The sequence below is a fragment of the Pleurodeles waltl genome, chromosome 8 (genome assembly GCF_031143425.1).
Source record: "Pleurodeles waltl isolate 20211129_DDA chromosome 8, aPleWal1.hap1.20221129, whole genome shotgun sequence".
Taxonomy (NCBI): Eukaryota; Metazoa; Chordata; class Amphibia; order Caudata; family Salamandridae; genus Pleurodeles; species Pleurodeles waltl.
In genome coordinates, this window is record NC_090447.1 from 424,153,763 (window position 1) to 424,174,124 (window position 20,362).

At 48.9% G+C, this 20,362-nt stretch overlaps 2 protein-coding genes across 2 annotated transcripts in view; one reads left to right on the forward strand and one right to left on the reverse strand.

Moving 5' to 3' along the window:
- GTPBP6 (GTP binding protein 6 (putative)) overlaps positions 1-20,362 on the reverse strand; it is a 105,531-nt gene that overhangs the window by 75,470 nt on the left and 9,699 nt on the right. The window lies entirely within an intron of this gene.
- The window catches only part of LOC138250007 (uncharacterized), a 117,990-nt gene continuing 110,604 nt past the window's right edge, over positions 12,977-20,362 (forward strand). The window contains exon 1 of the mRNA XM_069204309.1: positions 12,977-13,045. The gene's annotated coding sequence lies outside the window, so the exon portion shown is untranslated. The remainder of the gene's footprint in view (positions 13,046-20,362) is intronic.

Below are 20,362 nucleotides of genomic sequence, written 5' to 3' on the forward strand. Positions count from 1 at the left end.
TTTGAGGCTTCCGCCACAATCCTGTCACTCTCTCTCTCTCTCTTCCATCCCATATTGGGATGGATGAGAGAGAGAGTATCACTGTACGTAGTCACCTATGGCCTAAAGGTTAAGATCACAGACTCTCACACTGAAAATTGAGGGTTCTACTGCAGGTGTGTCTGTGGTCATTTTCCTTCTACAATTTCTTTTAAACTTCAAAAGTTTAAGGTTCATACTGAGTTGTGATCTCACTCTTTTTAAATTAGAAATACATTTTTCTTTTAAATGTGCCCAGAAATATCTCATTCTAAGTATATCGTTCATCAAGGCCTAAAAAAACTCTCTCTCCCTCTCTCTCTCAATTTCTCTTTTTCAATCTTTATCCCACTCACACACCCACTCAGATCCTTATACACCCACTCACAGACACACTCAGACCCTCGTGCGCCCACTCACAGCCCCACTCAGACCCTCACACACCCACTAACAGAACCACTGACTCTCACACACCTGCTCACAGACCAACTGAAACCCTCATGCACCAACTCACAGACCCACAGACACCGATGCACCCACTCTCAATCCCAGACAGACACTCGCACAGCCCCTCTCACCCCCAGATAAACCCTCCCACACCTATTCTCACACCCAGAGACAGGCGGAGGCCAACTCCTGCCGTGCACGGCCCATGGACCTTGCACAGCGTGGGGTTGGGTGGGTTAGCCACAGGCAACCCCGCCACGCACTGCCAAAGCCTGTGCATGGTGCAATGTTAGGTGCTTATAGAGGCCTGGCCGCAGGACATGAAATATAGTTACTTGAGATAACTTTAACTGAAACAAATTCAATTTCCTAACTATAACATCCCTGTAACCTTTGTTTTTTTCAGTGAATCTCTATGTTTTTTTAACGTGTAGTAATTTTCATTGCTATACGTGAATCCAATTACCGCCACGCATGGCCTTTGGCAGTGCGCAGCCACAGTTGGCCACAGGGCCTGGCCAACCCCCCTATAAGCACGAACCGTGGACCGTCCACGGCCTTTTCTTGTGCGCAGTAGAGGTTGCCCGCAAGGGCTGGCCTGCAGCCAGTCCCTGCGGCCAACCTCCCTAAGCACCAAACCCGATACTGTGCACGGCCCTTTGTGCATGCACAGCAGAAGTTGGCCGCGGCCTCTCTGGTGTGAAAATAGGTATGAGAGGCTGTATCTGGGGATAAGAATGGCTGTCAGAGTGTCTGTCTGGGTGTGAGAGTGCATACATCAGTGTTTTAGTGGGTGCAGCAGGGTGTTAGTGGGTACGTGAATGGTTGTGTAACGGTCTGAGTGGGTGCATAACTGTCCACATTTTTAAAAATAAAAACTCTGGGGAGGTGGTGGTCCCCCGGGCTGTGGGGTGGGGGGGCTGGGAGGCCCCCCCCACACACAACATTTTTAATGCCCTTGGGACCTGACCCACCCCGGGGGTCTATAAAAAAAACACAAGCGTGGGAGACCGCACTTGTTTTATTTTTCTGTTGCAGAATCACAAATATCGCTCGGAGGGACTCTCCCCCTCCCCCCACCAGAGCTAAGGGGTCAGGTCTCTCTACCCTAGCCCCTTTATTTTATTTTTTTCTTGTTTTCTGGGACTAAAGGCCGTTTTTCTGCCGAAATGCGCTCTGTTCCCATATTGAATTAAATTTGCGAGATTGGAATTGCTCTCCGAATGCCTGTCTTCTTTTCAAGAAAGAAGGAATTGTGGAATGTGAGACGCGCTGGCACCAATGACGTTGAGGTGCAGATCAGCATCGCTGAAAGAGGCAGTGATTTTATTTATATATAGATAAACTGAAAAAACCAAAAGGTTACATGGCCGTTATAGTTAGGTTCTGAATTTACTCGTACAACACCATAGAAATTCAGCAGTTAAAGTTAGAGTTCTTTCAAGTAATTGAAACTCGCACCCTTGCCACGCACAGTTGTCTTATCAGTAATTTACCTGCAAATGTTGCAGTGAGAATATATAAAATGGCATAGAATATGTCAACAATTAAATAATATGTGGAGTAATTAACTCTACATGGCGAAGGCGCAAGTTATAGTTACCTTAGAGCATGAGTTTAAGTTACTTGAAAGAACTCCAACTATAACTGCTGAATTTTTATGGATTAGTACGAGTAAATTCAGAACCTAACTATAACATCCCTGTAACCTTTGTATTTTTTCAGTGAATTTATATGCTTTTTTAACGTTTAGTAATTTTCATTGCTATACATGAATCCATCCACCGCCGCGCATGGCCTTTAGCCATGCGCAGCAGGAGTTGGCCACAGGGCCTGGCCTGCGACCAGGCCCTGAGGCCACCCCTCTTTAAGCACAGAACCTTGCACCGTGCACAGCCTTCTCTGGTGTGCAGTAGATGTTGCCCGCAATGGCTGGCCTGCAGCCAGTCCCTGTGACCAACCGCCATAACCACCAAACCTGATGCTGTGCACGGCCCTTTTTCGCATGCACAGCAGAAGTTGGCCGCAGCCTCTCTGGGTGTCAGAATAGATGTGAGAGGCTGTCTCTGGGGATAAGAGTGGCTGTCAGAGTGGGTGTGAGAGTGCATACATCAGTGTTTTAGTGAGTGTGTCAGTATGTGCATGGGTGTGTGAGTGGGTGCATCAGGGTTTTAGTGGGTATGTGAGTGGGTGTGTGACAGTCTGAGTGGGTGTGTGAGTGGGTGCGTAACTGTCCACATTTATAAAAATAAGCTCTGGGGAGGGTGTGGTCCCCGGGGCTGTGTGGGCCCCCACGCACACAACATTTTTAATGCCCCCCGGGACCTGGCCCACCCGGGGGCCTATAAAACAACAAGCGTGGGAGCCCGAACTTGTGTTTTTTTTTCTCCCGCAAAAACACATATATCGCTCTGAGGGACCCACATCAGTGCTAAGGGGCCAAGGTCTGTCTACCCTGCCCCATTTATTTATTTTATTTACTTGTTTTCTGTGACTGGGCTCAAGCCGAGTCCCAAGATGGCTGCCAACACTTCCTGGTTGGAAGTGTTGGCAGCCAATCAGAGCTGTGCATTTTCCTGCATGAGCTTGTCTTTGTTCAAGAAATACTTCACGGCCAGAGATATACTAATTTGAATTTCTACAGAACCGATTTACACCAATTAACAAAAGAACAATCTCCGTACCAACAGCTAACTTTCTGCCAAATTTGGTGCAATTCCGTCCATCGGTTTGGGCTGTGTTGACAGATCCTATGGGAATTAAAATGGGAAACACAGCATTTTTTTAGCCCCCTTTTTCTCGGCGCCTGCTTGACAGATAACCCCAAAACGTTCCATGCCCACCAAAAATCACCAGGTCAGTTTTTTTTTTTTAAATGTCGTGAAGCTTCGTCAAACGGTGAGAAGGATATAGGCAAGTCAAAACACGTCTTTTCTTTTAAAATATGGTCCTAACTACAACTACCTATGGGCGACCATCAGTAGGTAATATATACAGATATATATAATAATATATATATTTAGTACTGGTATTTTAGATTGGGTTTGCTGGCTAGCAGAGGTATGCACCCTGTTCAAGAAGGAACCACAATTCTAGTCAGGTTAAGTGAGGTACACACCATAAATTAACTTGTCCTCGCCCTCTGGTAGCTATGGCAAAGAACAGGCAGACTTAACTTGAGAGGCAATGTGTAAAGTATTTGTGCAACATTTCAAACAGTAAAACAGTGGAAACACCACAAAAAAGGACACCACACCTGGTTAGACAAATAAGCGTTTAATGTTATGAATAAAACAAGACCAAAACAACAAAAATCCAATAAGTAGAAGTCTAGATATGAATGTTTAAAAGATTAAAATGCAATATAGTGCTTAAAAGCATAAAGCTCTAACTGGAGAGCTCTGGTTGTGCTAGATTGGGTTAAATACAAAAGTTCAGGCCGACCGCAATGGAGCGCAGGTCAGAGAGAGTCCCAGACAAGTCCCACTGAAATTTTACCTTCTAAAAAGTTGAGCCAAGAGTCATGTTCGTTGGGAACAAGTATTTAATGAGCAAGGAGAGCATCACTGGCGGTGGTCTGCTGGCGCGAAGAGTTGCCCGGGCACTGCGGACAGTCGGACTGAAGCCTTGTGGTCACTAGTGGTGAGGCTTGCTGTGTGAAGAGACAAACTTTTGTGGCTTGTGCTGATTCTTCACACGAGTAGTGCGGTTCTGGTGCGAAGGGGCCCATTTGTGGTCCCGATCAGCCCAAAAGCTGGATCTCAGAAGCCAAAAACCACTTCCAAGGGCCCAAGCCTGGAGAGGCGCCTCTTGGGAGTCAGAAGCTGGTTGAAGACAGGTCCAGGAGCTGTAGCTGGTGTGTTAAAAGTCTTTTGTGTCCCTGAGACTTCAGAAGAAAAGGAGGCACGACAGCAAGCCCTTTGAGTCTCTCTGTTTCTGGGTTGGAGAGATTCAGGTCCAGTCCTTCTCACTGCCAGGCAAGAAGGGCAGCAGGTTAGCACGGTAGAGCAGAAGTCCAGAAGATTGACAGTCGTTTCAGCCGCAAAGCAGTCCTCCTTCCTAGCAGAGTATCCACAGGTCCAGAGGTTACTAAGTTGGTGTTGTATGAGGTCCCATTCTTACACCCAGTGGTGCCTTTGAAGTGGGGGAGACTTCAAAGAGAGGCCTTTGCAGCACACAAAGTCGCTGCCCTAGCTCCAGGCGCACTACTGGGGGTTATGCATCCCTCTGTGTGGAATCAGGACACAGCCTATTCAGGTGTGTCAGCTCTTCCTTTCCATCCTGCCCAGTATGGCCCATCAGACACACCTAACCTCCTTTTGTGTGTGGCTGCCTGGAGGGAATGCTGTCACACACCCAGATGAGTATTCAAAGACAGGCAGAAAGCACCAGAGAGTTAAAAGATTTTTTAAATTACAATTTAATCCAACTTCACCATATGTTGTGATTTTAAATTGCGATTCCAGAGATGCCAAGCTTGGGGGTCCCATCTCTTCACAATTGGAAATTACATTTATAAAATGTAGTAAGGCAATCCCAATGTTATCCTATGAGAGGGATAGGCCTTGCAGTTGTGAAAAACAAATTTATCACTACTAGGACAGGTAAACTTAAAAGTATATGTCCTACTTTTTAAATACACTGCACTGTGACCTTGATCTGTCTAGGGCCTACCTTAGAGGTGACATATATGTATTAAAAAGGATTGTTTGGGCCTGCCAAGAGGGTTAACTTGCCAGGTCAACATGGCAGTTTAAAACTGCACACACAAGCTCTGCAGTGACATGTTGGAAGGGCTACTGAAGTGGGAGTTACAATCACTGCTGCAGGCCCATTAGTAGCATTTGATTTAAAGGCCCTAGGCATATGTAGTGCACTTTACTAGGGACTTTTAGGTAAACTGAATATGCTAATTGTGGATAAGCTAATGTTACCATGTTTTAGGCAGAGAACATATACACTTTAGCAGTGGTATAGTGGCCAGAATCCTAAAGCCAGAAAAAATGAGGTCAGCAAAACAGGAGGCCATGTTACTATGTATACTCATGCCCTAAGGTAACTATAACTCTTGCCCCTGCCATGCACAGTTATCTCATCAATAATTTTACTCCAAATGTTACATTGATATTATTAATTTTGTTATTTAAGATATCATGAGTGATGTAATATCTGGGGTAATTAGTGCTTGGCGAGTGCACAAGATAGTTACTTTAGGGCACAAGTTACACTTACTTAAGATAACCATAACTATGCAGAATTTCTATGGTTTCGTGGAAATAAAATGTGAACCTAACTATAACATCCCTGTAACCTTTCGTTTTTTAAAGGAATGTCTATGGTTTTTAAATTCTATTTGCTAACTATAAAATCCCTGTAATCTTTTTGTTTTTTCAGAAAATGTCTAAGGGAAGGGAAGAGCATCCCCCTCCCACTTTAACTTATGCATTTGGCCCCAGGGAGGTGGTGGTTCCCGGGGCTCTGCGTGGCACCCCTTTTTATTTAATGATTTAGCCCTGGGGAAGTGGAGGTACCGGGGTCAAAGTAAAGCCCCAGGAGGGGTGTCTTGGGTGTCTGCGCAGCCACCCCTCCTTTTGTATAAAGCCCCAGGGAGTTGGTGGTCCCGGGGCTCATAAGAGCCATATAAGGGTGGCCCCGTATGCCCCCTCCTTTATTTTTCATAACCACATGCAACCAGGACCTGGCCCATCCCGGGGCTAAATTATTATTATTTTTTTTAATTAGTTTCAAGTTTTCAAACCAAGAGTATATAAAGAAATACCAGACTGTGCACCCAGCAGGGACAGACATATGTCCCATATGTGTAGTTATACAATCACACCCCAAGACATATACACATAATAAGCTATACATAAAAGAAGCGTCTCATGTAAAGGGCAGCAGATGTGGGTTATAGGAGGATGACGTACATTATGTACAGTTTTCACTGAGAGGTCAAAGAGTCAAATCCCTCCCCACCAGCTTCAGGACCACCCAGGACCACTCCGCTTTCCGGAGACTCCTAAAGACCTGGCTGCTCGAGCAGCGATAACCCCCCCTTTTTCCCCTAGCGCCTTGAGACCCGCACGGGTGAGTATCGCGCTTTATAAATGTTAATGATTTGATTTGATTTGATTTGAAATAGTGGCGATGCCTCTGTTTCAGATATCCGCACGATGTGGGCGGCAGCGTGCTCATGAGCAGAATTGTTCAACAGCTCAGAGTCATTCAGGGTCGACAAGTGGTCCCTCAAAGGCTGCCAAATGACTGTCGGATGCAAAGCAGGTGGCTGCAGAGAGGCATATATCTCGCTAATTGTATCACAATAAATGAGACTCCAGAGCCATGCCCGCACTGTAGGTAGCGTCCCAGAACCCCAATGTAGAGCTATTTCACGCCTTGCCAGGAGAAGGGCTATAGCTGCAAAGCGTTGAAGCGGTTTGGCAATATTCTCCACATTAACCCAGCGGCGCCATCAGGGGGTCAGGAGGAACAGCGGTACCCACCATAGACGTCAATGTATTGAAAACATTCCTCCAGTTTTCCCCCACCCCGCCACATATCCATGTTAAATCATCAAAGTCTGCATTTTCTGCTTTACATTTCAGACAAGCAGAGGATCGAGAGGGGTCTATTTTTTGCTAAGGCATTAGGTGTTACATAAATTCTACGAATAAATTTATATGCAAAAGTTTGTGTCTATGATTAAGAGATACTGTGCGTGTTTGGGGACAACAATCGTTCCATATCTTATCGGACAACTGATGCCCTAAGTCCGCCTCCCAGGCCTACAGCACTGTCAGATCCTGAATCAGGAGAAGCTGAAGGCATGCGCGGTACAACCTGAAAACCAAGCCAGCACTGGAGTCGGCTGCTATAATTAGTGTGAGAGGTGGGAAGTCCGCGGACGCCACTGGGTAAGTAGGCAAAAAGCACCGAGAGTGTGCTCTGCAAACGGCAGAGGACAAGATGATCCATGTACATGGTGGATTCAAAGCGACTTTCCTCCATTCGCAAGAATATATGATCGTGCGGGAACAGGTCACCCATTGTAGAAAGCTGAAGTGAGCAAAGTGTATGTTGCACGAGTTTCTCCGCCATAGGGGGGAGCCATGGATTGTTAACCAGCAGAGTGCCGCTGAGTATAAAAAGTTGCAAGGCAGAAGGCGGGCCAGTCAACGCCAAGCCCAGCACGTCGTGGCCAATAGCTGGATATCTGCAGGATCCAATGGACGGCCAAGTGGGATCAATGATTGTAATCGGATAGGGAACACAAGATACCTTTCTGGTATTGTATATGATACCTCTATATGATACCAATAGTACACATAGTGGCACTGCACAGCTAGGTAGTGTAACTGAAAATGCGGGACCCCAAAACCCCTATGCTCAAACGGAAGTGTCAGTACCTCACAACGCACAAGGGAGCGCTTCCCAGCCCAAATCAACCGTGTCAAAGAGCTCTGTAGTGTAGTGAAAGATGTATTGGTGAGAGGGATGTTGACAAATAGATATAGAAAATGCAGAACTACCACTATTTTAATTAATGCAATGCGGCCAGCCACTGATAAATGGAGGCGGATCCAGCAGTCTATCTGCATATTTAGTTTTTTTATTGCAAGTCCATAATTTAGTCTAAGTATGTGCTCCCTCTCTCGGTGTGTATAGATACACAGATATTTAACCTGGTCCTCATTCCAGGAGAGGGAACTCACAGCTCACTGGGGTAGTTAACTCCATTAGGGAAAATAGCTTGGATTTATGCCAGTTAATCCGTAATCCAGAGAAATCACCAAACCGAGCAATCTCCGCCATCACCGGACTCAGGTTGGTGACGAGGTGGAGGAGAAACAAGAGGATGTCATCTACATATAAGGAGACCAATAGGGGCCCAGTCCTGAATTGCAATTCTCTGAGTATCTGTTTTTCCTAAAGGTGTCATACCAAAGGGTCCAACGCAATTATGAAAAGGAGGGGAGACAGGGGTCACCACTGCCGAGTTCCCCTAGTGATGGGAAAGGCCTGAGACAGTGTGCCGTTAACTCAAATACGGGCAGTAGAAAAGGCGTACAGCAGCATAATCAAGGAAACAAAGCCACAGACCACCCCAAGCTTAAGGAGAGTGGCCTCTAAAAAGGGCCATTCTAAGGAATAAAAAGCCTTCTCCGGGTCAAGTAAGACAACCGCGGCCGGTATCTTAGGGGGAACTTTAGGAAGGGATGCAAACACTGTACGCAGTTCAGCGATGTGGACCTGTGCAGCACAAATCCCGATTGAACTGGTGAGATTATCTGGTCCAGCAGTAGAGACAGCCGGTTAGCCACCATCTTTGCCAGAGTGTTATTAAAAAGTTAAAAAGTGACAACGGTAGGTATGAACCACATAGGGTGGGGTCCTTGTCTGGTTTTAATAACAAAGTGACCACAGCCTCCCGGAGCGTGGGCGGGAACACTCCCTCATCCATGGCATCCTGGTACACATCCAAAAGGTGGGGGCCAGGATGTGCTTGTATGCCTTATAAAAGACACCCGTAAACTCATCTGTACCTGGCGCCTTACAGCCATTTAATGAACGAATGGCCAGCATCACCTCCTCGGCCGTGAAGGGCTTGCTTAGATATCGCTGCTGTGGTAAACTCAGGGCGTGGCTCTGTACACAGGTGGTGTAAAGTTGCTTATAAAAATTAAGTAGTAGTGTCTGTACCTCAGAGGGTGTTGAGGTCTTCTAGCCAATGGACTCCTGTAATTCAGGAATTTAAGAAATTGACCTGGGCGGGCGTATAAGGCATGCCAAGGCATGCCTCTCGCCCTCACTATACCGACACGCCCTGGCATATTTACCAAAGAATTTGGCCTTGCGTTCTGCCAAGTCCTAAAATGTATCCAGCAATTTGGCTCCGGCAAACAAACCTGCCCCTGCAGGTTGCGAGGCCATCCCGGTGTCCACATCAGCTAGTGCAGCTTCAACACGGCTAATATCTCGGCGGATAGCTCGCAGGACACCTGAGTGTTTAGCTATAGTGATCCCTCTAATGTGGGTCTTGAATGCCTTCCACAGTGTAGCTGTAGATGTAACCGAAGCCACGTTAGCTGCAACGTATTCTATGATAGTGGTGCGGAGATTAGAGTGAAACACCTCGTCAAGTAGGGCCATTGTGGGGAAGTGCCATGGACGTTCAATATAGTCCGCGCTAGGAATGCATAGGTCGAGTTGAACTGGAGAATATTCTGACAGAGTCCGAGGGAGGTGGGAGACAGAACGGAGCCAGGGCAATGTCTGTGGTGACATGAGCCAAAAATCAATGCAGGAGCAGGTCAGTGCGGCTGAGGGCGATAGTCGTCTGGGGTCCCGCAAGGAGTGGGTATGGGATATATCACGTAGAACTTTCAAGAATTGGGTTTTATTAGCAGGATGAAAGGATGTGGTGTTCAGACTTGTATCCTGGAGTAGATTCAAATCTCCATTAAGTATCAGGTGGTCCTCTGGTTCTCTATCCATGAACATTTGGGGCAGGTAAAAGAAATCTGGGGCATATATATTAAGGGCATATATTTTAAGTAGTGTGATTCTACAGCCCGCTAGCATGCCACACATCAGAATGCGGGTCTGCAATAGTGTGATGATGGTGAAAGGGTAAGGTTTTATGGATCAATATGCAGACCCCCTCGGGAATAGGAGCTTTAGTTTGAATAATATCTGTTGGGGCCCCATTTTTGTAGCAAATGTACCGCTAGAAATAGGTGATAAATGAGTCTCCTGCAGGAAAACTATCTGCGCACTGTCTGGTTAAATATTGTAAAACTTGTTTCCCCTTGTGTGGGTTATTTAAACCTCTAATATTCATTGACATGAATGTAACATTTAGAGCCGGTCGCCCTGTGGTCTGTGTAACAGTCATTGATTCGAGGTTGCAGGGTACAAAAGCGTCTCCTGGGTGTGCACATAAAAAAAAAACAATTTAACAGTATCAAAACTGCCTATATACCGACTGTGCCATATCCCCCACCACCCACATGTGGCAGGAATTGCCAAGTGGCCCCCTTGTTTAAACAAAAACAAAACAACCCCATTACAACATACAGTGTGGTATCAACTATGACCGGTGGTCCCCCTGTTGCATAGTTATGTATAAGCATTGTAACCATTGTTGAGGAGTCTGAAGATCCGACCAGCCTTCATGGTTCCTCTCGGGAGAGGGTTGGTAGAAGCAGGGCCATGACGCTCATTCAACAAACGGGCCTCACCGCTGGCAGGGTAGTAACGCCTCAGCCCCTCAGGGAGCCAGACTGCAGTCATGGCTCCAAAAAACATGTCTTGGCTGGATGTCCCCGGGGTACAGGTCAGCGATTGTTGCGGCGATGAGTGGGCGGAACGTGGTCCCTCCTAGGAATGTTTCTTACAAAAATCAAGTACCTCTGCCGGCTTATCAAAGGAACATCGACACAGAGTCTGGCAGGGTACAGCATACCATATCGGAGACCCAGACCCTGAAGGGCGGCCTTAGCATCCTGAAACTTCTCTCTTGTCTCCATAACGCCATCCTGAGGTCTGGATAGATGGAGATTGTAGCTCCTTGGTACTGCAGAGGAATCATTTTGCGGGCCAAGTGAAGCGCGGTATCATGATCTCTGTAGTTTAGAAGGCGTACAACAACCGGTTGCAGGGGGCTCCCAGCACGGGTCTCGCCCTGAGGGATCTGTGTGCGCATGTTACACCACGAATGTGGGGGTGAAGCTAGCACGATCAAACAGCTCTGTGAGCAGACGTTCGACAAAGAGGTCCATGCGTCCTGTATTAGTCGTTTCCACCACCTCCAGAATACGAAGATTGTTACGTCTGCCCCGTACCTCGAGGTCCTCATTTTTTATGGCAACCGTACGCAGGCGGGACTCTAGTATCTCCAACCTCTTGGCCATTTTGGTGGTGGTATCCTCCGTTTTTGAGATTCGGTCCTCCGTGTGAGCCATTCACGCATCATGCCGGTCAAGGCGCTCCCCCATCCGGTCCAGGTGGCTAGCTAGTGTATCAAACCTGGCGTCAATCACCCTAAAACCGGTGCGCCACTCCATCAGTATTGCAGTGAAGTTGGTGGACACAGAGTCCTCGTCCGTGCAGGCCCCCCGTCTCAGACATTGTGGGCGCGCTATGTTGAGGGGTCTGCTTCTGCTTGTCTAACGCAAGCTTCCGCTGCTTCGGATCTCCTTTGCCCATTATCTATGAAGGGTTCAGGGGTCCTGGGGGAAGTCGCCAATGCCAGTGCTCCAGTATCCAGGCCTGTCGCCCCAGAACCAAGTATTTCACCCCGCTCTGTCAGCCGTGGCAAGTTGTTAATTAGCAGTGCACTGGAGGGGCCTGCATCTCACTGGGCTGGCTCCGGGAGGCCTCTAGTGCACCAGGTCCAGCCTGCACCAGCTGAGGACGAGGGCCTGGTCTGTCGTACAGGCCACAGTGCAGTTGCTCCTCCAAAGTGCCTCCTGGGGTTGAGGGGGGGGTGGGGGGGGGGAGGGTTGTGGGGGTTGCGGTGTACGACGCTCAGGAAGGCCTGGCAGGCAACAGCCCGGTGGCAGCAGCCAGACCAGCCCTCAGCTGCTATATAATGGCACTGTCCATCAGGAAGGCGCCGCCCCCCCCGCTCCACCAGGTGCCCAGGGGAACCTAGGCAAGGAGAAAATTAGGGGAGAGGGGCAGGCGGAAATCGGTATTCTCGAGCCACGCTGCCCGGCTCGGCTGACCTGCACCTCAGGCCCACCCGCAGCCCCTGTCGCTGCGGGGCCTCCGAGGCGCAAGGCCGGCGTGCAAAGTGCTACAGGCCCAAGGACACCACAGGCCCCAGCGCTTGCTTCCAATGGTGCCACCGCCCATCCCTGTTACCCCCTGTAGCTGTACCTGCTACATTACTGCACCAGGTGGTCCAGATCGCTCAACTCTGTCGTATCTGGGGTACGGTCCGCCAGAGCTCTAACGCCGCACCACCCACCTCACCCTCCCACCCCAGAATGGCTGCCAGCATTTTCTGGTTGAAGTGTTGGCAGCCAATCAGATCTCTGCACAACATCAGAAGTGTTTGCACTTCCAGATATACAAATTCGGTTATGTATCTGCTGATTCCATTACTTCTCCAGATTTTGACGGAAGTCCCAATTGCACACAAGAAACGCTGAAGATTGGGTCTCTACTGATGGCATGAGTACACCCTCTTATGGATCCAACTCTAGTTCCTTAGCCAACAGGGTAAAAAGAAATATGAGTATTTCGTTAAGTCTAACAGATTCTTGTACTCTTTTAACTGTAATGCAGTTAAGTTATGTTGCCATGGTTATTGCCTGGTTCAAGGATTGCCCCTTGGGCTGGCCACCCTTGCTGAAGGGAGCAAAGTCCGAGCTGGTAATGGAGAAAGCTAAAGCATGCATGGAATGTACTTGATTTCACTAGCAGTACTTGTGGGCCGGCCCAGTCATAAATTTAGAGTAAATTGGGCCTCTGCGTGGCGCTGAGGATATTTAACCCCTGGATACAGACCACAGCACTCTCTTTCTCCAGGGATTCAGGAAAGGAGAGTGGTCCTGCTGCTGCATTGTGTGAGGTATGGGGCAGTGGGTGGGGGAGGGCTAAGGGCTCGGTACAGTTGGGATGGATGGGATACCAGGCAGGAGTAAATTACTTTGGCACATACTGTGCTAATGTAAAACGGCACGAGGGAGTGGGCATTAAGTAGAAGATAAGATGATTAGGACTGAGTTAGGGGGAGGGCCGACTTCTTTGTGTTTCACAGTTGCCAGCATTTTGCGTTCAAACCCAGGTTGCGCCTCAGTGCTTACAGGGTACTTTTGCCAAGCGAATTGTAGCTCATGTAGACAGTGATTGTGCTGTTGAGTTGGGTGTGAACAGTGTGGCATAATGTGAGGAGGTAGATGCGGACATAGAATGCGCTTGGCATTGGGCACCATGGATAAATGACGCTGTCTTGATGAAGGCAGGAATTAAAAATTGCCATTATTTTTAAGGGTGGATGTTCCAGCTGCAGGGTGGGAGCCAATCACTCCCCTGGCATAGCACAAGGCCTGTATTTCCTCTTCCTTGCTGCCGCTGGCTTCCGGAGTGGAATGGTTACACAAGTGCTTCTCACGGACTGTTATGCCCCATCCACAGTGGTTTATTAATCCAACATTTGCTTATTTTGAAGAAGAAACCTGAGAGGCCATGGGTGCATATAGAGGGTACTATATGCAAAATGTTTGGGTGCTTTCTCCAGGTATAGTACGTGCGTTTTAGAGGATTCTTTGCACATCTGTGAACGGGAAGTGGTGGAGGGTGGCGGTTTGCGGGGCCTTGGGCTAGTGGGGGCTACACACACGGCTGGGCCATGCTAGGACGCAGCAGGGACTTGGAATCAGGCGTGTCCTTGATGCACAGAGCGGTGGTTGTGGACCGGAGGCCGTAGGTATTAATTTGGTACCAGTCAAACATATTATTCAAATTCATGGTGGACCATTGGAAGGACCGCTCTCCCCCTGGGTCAGTGCTAATGTTCCTTTTTCACAGTGTTTTTTTGTGACGCGAGAGGCAGTTGTCATGTTGGCGCCGTTTTTGTTGTCACGCATGCAGCAACATTTCTGCTAGGCAGACCCAATGCAGGGCAAGATTTATGCAGTGTGCATCCTGATATATCAAGGTGCTCACCTCTATCCTGCCAGTGCATGCACCGCTATGGAAATGTCGACATCCATCCTGACCTGTACTCCAAATCCAAGTCACATCGCTGAGTTATTCACTGAGCTCTTTGGCAATGCTGCCTGTCCTTGCTTGTACTGTACTCTGGTAACTCAGTATTGATGAGGTTTCCAGCAGTCTCAAGAATGAGATTTGGTGAATGCCTTGCAATGGGAATGTGAAGAAGAGCGCTCTTAAAATACGTCAGAGGTCAATATACCCGCTGCTGTTATTTAGTCCAAACTCTGAATCAATTAATCAATCATAGCATTTTTAAAGTGCACTACTCACCCGTGAGGGTCTCAAGGTGCTGGGGGGTGGTGAGGGTGGGGGTGCTGCTACTACTCGAACAGCCAGGTCTTAAGGTGTCTCCTGAAGGTTAGAGGGCCTGTGTCTGTCGCAGGTGGATAGGAAGAGTGTTCCACGTCTTGGTGGGGAGGTGGGAGAACGATCTGCCACCAGCGGTCGTTCTGTGGATGCGTGGTACGGTGGTGAGGGCAAGGTCAGCGGAGCGAAGCTGGCGGTCGGGGTGTAGAAGGAGAGTCGTCTGTTGAGGCATTCTGGTCTGGCGATGTGCAGTGCTTTGTGAGCGTGGGTGAGGAGCTTGAACGTGATTCTCTTGTTGACAGGGAGCCGGTGCAGGCCTCTCAGGTGGGCTGTGATGTGGCTATGGATGTCCAGGATGAGGCATGCAGAGGTGTTCTGTATGCGTTGCAGTCTTTTCTGGAGCTTGGCCGTGGTTCCTGTGTAGAGGGCGTTGCCGTAGTCCAGTCTGCTGCTTACGAGGGCTTGGGTGACCGTCTTTCTGGTTCCGGTGGGGATCCCTTTGTAGATCTTCCAAACCATGCGGAGGGTGTTGAAGCAGGAGGAAGAGACAGCGTTGACTTGCTGGGTCATTGATAGCGATGAGTTCAGGGTGAACCCCAGCTTGCGTGCGTGGTCGGTGGGGTTCCCAGTGTAGCAGGCCACCAGGAGTCGTCCCAGGCGGAGGGGGTGGAGCCGAGGATGAGGACCTCAGTCTTGTCACAGTTCAGTTTCAGGCAGCTGTTCTTCATCCATTCGGTGATGGCCTTCATTCCTTGGTGAAGGTTGGTTTTGGCGGTGGCGGGGTCCTTGGTGAGGGAGAGGATCAGCGGGGTGTAATCGGCGTATGAGATGATGTTGAGGTCGTGTGATCAGACGATGTTTGCGAGCGGAGCCATGTAAATGTTAAAGAGGGTCGGGCTAAGCGACGGCCCCTGGGGTACCCCGCAGATGATCTTGGTAGCTTCAGAGCGGAAGGAGTCTCTGGGTTCTGCCGGTGAGGAAGGAGGTGATCCAGTGCAGGGCTCTGTCGCTGATCCCTGCGTCGATGAGGTGTGTACGTAGGGTGTGGTGGGAGACGGTGGCAGCGATGAGGGAAGTTTCGGTGCTGTGGTTGCTGCAGAATCCAGTGTTCTTCTCATCGAGGAAGCGGGTCAGTTGTTTGTTGACAATCTTCTCAATTACTTTTTCCGGGAAGAGGAGCAGGGAGATGGGCCGGAAGTTCTTGAGATCCTTTGGGTCCGCCTTGGGTTTCTTGAGGAGGGCATTGATCTCGGCGTATTTCCAGCTCTCCGAAGGAGCTGTTGATGATCTTCCAGAGTTGGGGTGCGATGACATAGCTCACTTTGTTGAAGATGTGGTGAGGGCAACGGTCGGATGGTGAGCCGGAGTGGATGGTGTTCATGATTTTCATGGTGTCGTCGTCGTTGACGTGGCTCCAGGAGAGCAGGAGGTTGCTGTGGCTGGGGGGGCAGTGAGTGTGTGGTGTTGGTGGTTGACGGGGTGGTCTGGGTGTTGAAGCTGGCATGGATGTCAGCCACCTAGCGGTGGAAGAAGGTGGCTAGGGAGTTGCAGAGGTCTTGCGATGGCGGGATGTCATTGACGTTAGAACCGGGGCTGGAGTGTTCCTTCACGATGTTGAAGAGCTCATTATAGCTGTGTGCATTGTTGTCGATGCATTCTTTGAAGGAGGTTCTTTTGGCAGTTCGGATGAGTTGGTGGTGTCTGCGGATGGCGTTCTTGAAGGCTGTGTGGTTGTCCGGTGTCTGTTCTTGGCGCCACTTCTTCTCGAGTCTTCGGCATGTTTGCTTGGATTCTTTGTGGTCGGTGGTAAACCAGAAGGCCTTGTGTCTGTTTGAAGGTTTCTTGATCGGGGCGAGAGTGTTGGCACAGTCGTTACTTCACTGCCTGAGGTTGCGCGCGGCTGTGTCGGTGGTGTCGATTGGTGGGTTCTGGGAGAGGGTGGTGATCAGCTGGTCTTCGGTGACCTTGTTCAATCTGCGGTGGGGAATCCGCTGCAGGTGGTGGTGCATGGTGGGTTTCTTGAAGGTGAAGTGGATGCAGCGGTAGTCGGTCCAGTGGAGTTCGGTGGTGTGGCTAAAGGTGACGTGTTTGCTGGCGGAGAAGATGGGTTTGAGCGTGTGTCCTGCGGAGTGAGTGGGTGTTGTGGTATATCGCTGCGATTGGAGCGGATTTGTCAAGTGGCTAAAAACTAGATACAATGTTGGGTGTTGAGGACCTATCTCGGGGACTGCTTCCATCCAGTTGTCACCTCACTGAGGAATCAGCTCTGAAATGTTTTTGTAGGCATTGTGCCCAGCGCGCTACCTTCTGTGGTGGATGCTGCCTACACCCCTGGTATCTGGCGCTGGGACTCCGGGCTTCTCTGGGGACATGGTGCGCCCTAAGGCGAACAAACCTCTGCCTCAAAAATACATAAAGGCTACGCTCTCAGCCACATCGGCCTCGGTGGCTATGATGCGTCTACTTGAGAATACTCTAATTTGATAAGGTGCTCCAGGCTATAAAGGACTCCAAAACTGCAATGTAAACGCAGTTGGGAGCGAGTCAAATAAAAATGGTTGGCTCCGTGCTGATCACTCCAAACGTGCGGAATGCGTGGATGGTACTGAATCCACGCTAATGGCAATTGGCTCCACAGTTAAGACCCTGCAAAACCAGGTCACAACTCTACAGAAGGAGGTGTGGGACCTCCCTGCGAGAGCGGAAGACACAGAGGGCCACTCCCGGTGGAATAATATCTGCTTTCTGGGCTTTCCTAAAGATGCTGAGTATCCAAACGTGGAGCTGTTCTTTGAGGATTGGCTAATGATGACGGTACTAGTGGCTAAGGTCCTGAAATTCTTTTCCATTGAAAGGGCTCACAGAATTCCAGGGAGCCTTCCCCCCAGGGTCTTCTCCCTGTCCCATTGGAGCACGCCTCCTCAGTTATCGGACAGAGACTTAATAATGCATGTATTCAGAGCGAAAGGCGCCTAGACCTACAACGGTGCTACAATCACATCATATCCAGACTACACAGCTGAGGTTCAAAGGAGGCACTGCACCTTTACGGCAGTTAAAGCACAGCTCTGCCCCTTGGGCTTGATGTATGTTTTACTTTTTTCTGCTAATCTACAGGTGGTAGACTATGAAACTATGCACTTTTTTGCCATCCCTGAAGAGGTGTGGGATTAGTTGTGCTCCAAAGGTGTTCAGCTCCACACAGATGATTCTCAAATGATCTGGGGGGCTGATCAGATGGGAGACTGAAACACCATAAACGCCCGCGAAAAACATGCTCCTTCCTCATGGATGAACAAGCAGCCTAGGAGATGGCATGAGTGGTTGCTGAAGTCTCAACTCATAATGCTAACTCAGAGGTTGGAGCTCTGGGGTCAGTTGCCTCCAGAGTGGAATCACTGTCTACTCCCTTGGGCTCCCCCAGGAAGGAGATCCTGGACCCTTCACAGTCAAAGCCTTGTCAGCTTTTTTCTCTTTCAGCTGAGACATACCTCTGTGCCCAATAATGTATGACCTCAGAACCTGGTAAGCCTGGGAGTGTTGGGGCCTGCTACCTAGATTATACTGGTTGGGCTGGAAAATCTCTCTCCAGATATAGGTTAACTCTCTGCATACTATGCTAGGTCCACAAACTCTCTCCCCCATCTTTGGCATGTTTCTGAATGGACTCTTCTTACCAATGGTGTACACCATTTGTGTTCTTTGTGATTGGGTACTACTGGCACGATGACCGTTGGTATCTAAGCCTGGGGATGGGTGTTTTTTTGTTGCATTACAGTTCTTGTGGCTTACTTTTAATCTGGATGGACGGCAGGGACTATAGAGAGGTGGGATAAGATTGTTATATAAGATGTTTTGCCCTTTCGCTGTGGTGGGGTTACTCTGGGACCACTTAAGCTATCAATGTCTGCGGTATTTACTGTGCTGACCTAAAATATTAGGGAGATGGCCATGCTTGCTAGGCAAAATAAGATCTATGCTTACCTTAGGCGTTATAGTGTACACATTGCATGCCTCCAAGAAACGCATCTTTCTAGGACAGGAATTGAAAAGGTTGCCAAACAGTGGGGGGACAAACTTATGGCGCTGTGTATTCTGCTTATGCATGTGGAGCTTTGATCTGGGAGTCTCCAGGAGTGCCCTTCATGCAGCAAAGGATACAGATTAATACTGAAGGCAGATATGTGCTGATAGAGGGACTGCTAGATGGCCGTTCCCTCTTCCTGTTTTCAAAGTATGTGCCTAATACACACCAGGGTGATTTTTTCCACACGCTGTCTCCATCATTAGTAGACAACCAAAAGGACTCAGGGTTATGGTGTGGGGACTTTAACTGTGTCCAGGATTACCTTTTTGACAGATCAGCACCCTTTTGCCCTAGCACTCAAGGGATAGAAGCAACGAAGTACTTTCTTTCAACACTGCACTGTGACACTACGTATTCATAATGTCTGGCATTTAGGGCACCCAGCGGACACATAATATTCATATTATGCCCCTAGCCATCAGATTCATACTAGGTTAGGTTACATTTTATGCACCTAAGAATATTGGCCCTTAATAAAGAACTCAGAATATCTTGGACATTCTGACCACAACCCACTCAAGGTAACTTTTCGGTGGGGGTGACCAGAGCGGCTGTGCCGACATGGAGGCTGGTGACGGATGCATTAAGGGATATCACCTATAGGGAGGCCACTGGCACAGATCTATCACAATACTTTGTAGACAATGATGGTTTGGCCACCAACAGGGGATATGAATGGGACACCATGAAGTTGGCCATGAGGGGGCACTGCGTTAACACTTCCTGAAGTGCGGGTCAACATTAGTTTGTTCGGTAAGGGACCTCGAAACACAAATATGTGCTACAGAATTCAAGGCAGTGACAGATGTGGCAGCTCACCCACAACCGGTGGATCTTTGTCGCCAGTACAGAGAACAGACTCAGCGATTATACAACCTTGATTACAAGGCTACGGTGGCGCGTCAGCACATCGAGGGGGACAAACCTGAAAGAATGCTGTCATGGCTGCTGTGTTCGGAAAGCCCCCGAACAGTTATAGGTGGCATTTGCAACGCTTGGGGCCATATGGTAAATACATAAATAGGCATAAATGATGCCCACTAATTCTTATGAAACGCTATACACCCTGCCTACTGAGCCTTTCCTACTGGCTCTTGAGGCCTTCCTACGTGGAGATGCCCTCCCTCAATTATGACCCCTGCACTCGCTAGACTTGGACTTGCCCATGCAGCTGAATGAGATTCGATTGACCATGCCTGAGATGGTGCAGGGCAAAACCCCTGGCAGGGACGGGTTTCCTGTTGAGTTTTATGCGACTTACTGTGAGGCCCTTATAGTAGTATTGCCGAAACTGGGCAAAGACACTCTTGGTTGGTTTGTATTGCCCACTGTCCCTGCTCAATATTGACTACTGGATCTTGAGCAAAGTCCTTGCAAACAGACTACTCCCTGTGTTAGATTCTTTAATACACTCGGACCAATGTGGATATATCCCATAAGGTCGACTGCATATATGTCATTAATGCCATATCATCGATGTGGTGACCGACATGAGGCCTCCCCCCTGTGGTGAGTTCCCTGGATTTTGAGAAGACCTTTGACACATTTGGCTAGACTTATTTGTTCCACATGTTGAGGGCCTTTGGCGTGGGCCTGTGTTTCTTCAGTGGATTAAATTATACATAGATCCACAACCTAGCGTGCGTACAGTAAATTACATTTTGTGCCCATTTCCCATCAGGAGAGGTACCAGGCAGGCTTGCTCCCTCTCGCACGTCATCTTTGCCTTAGCTATGGAATCGCTGGCTGCCACACTGCGGACCGGGGCAACCGGTG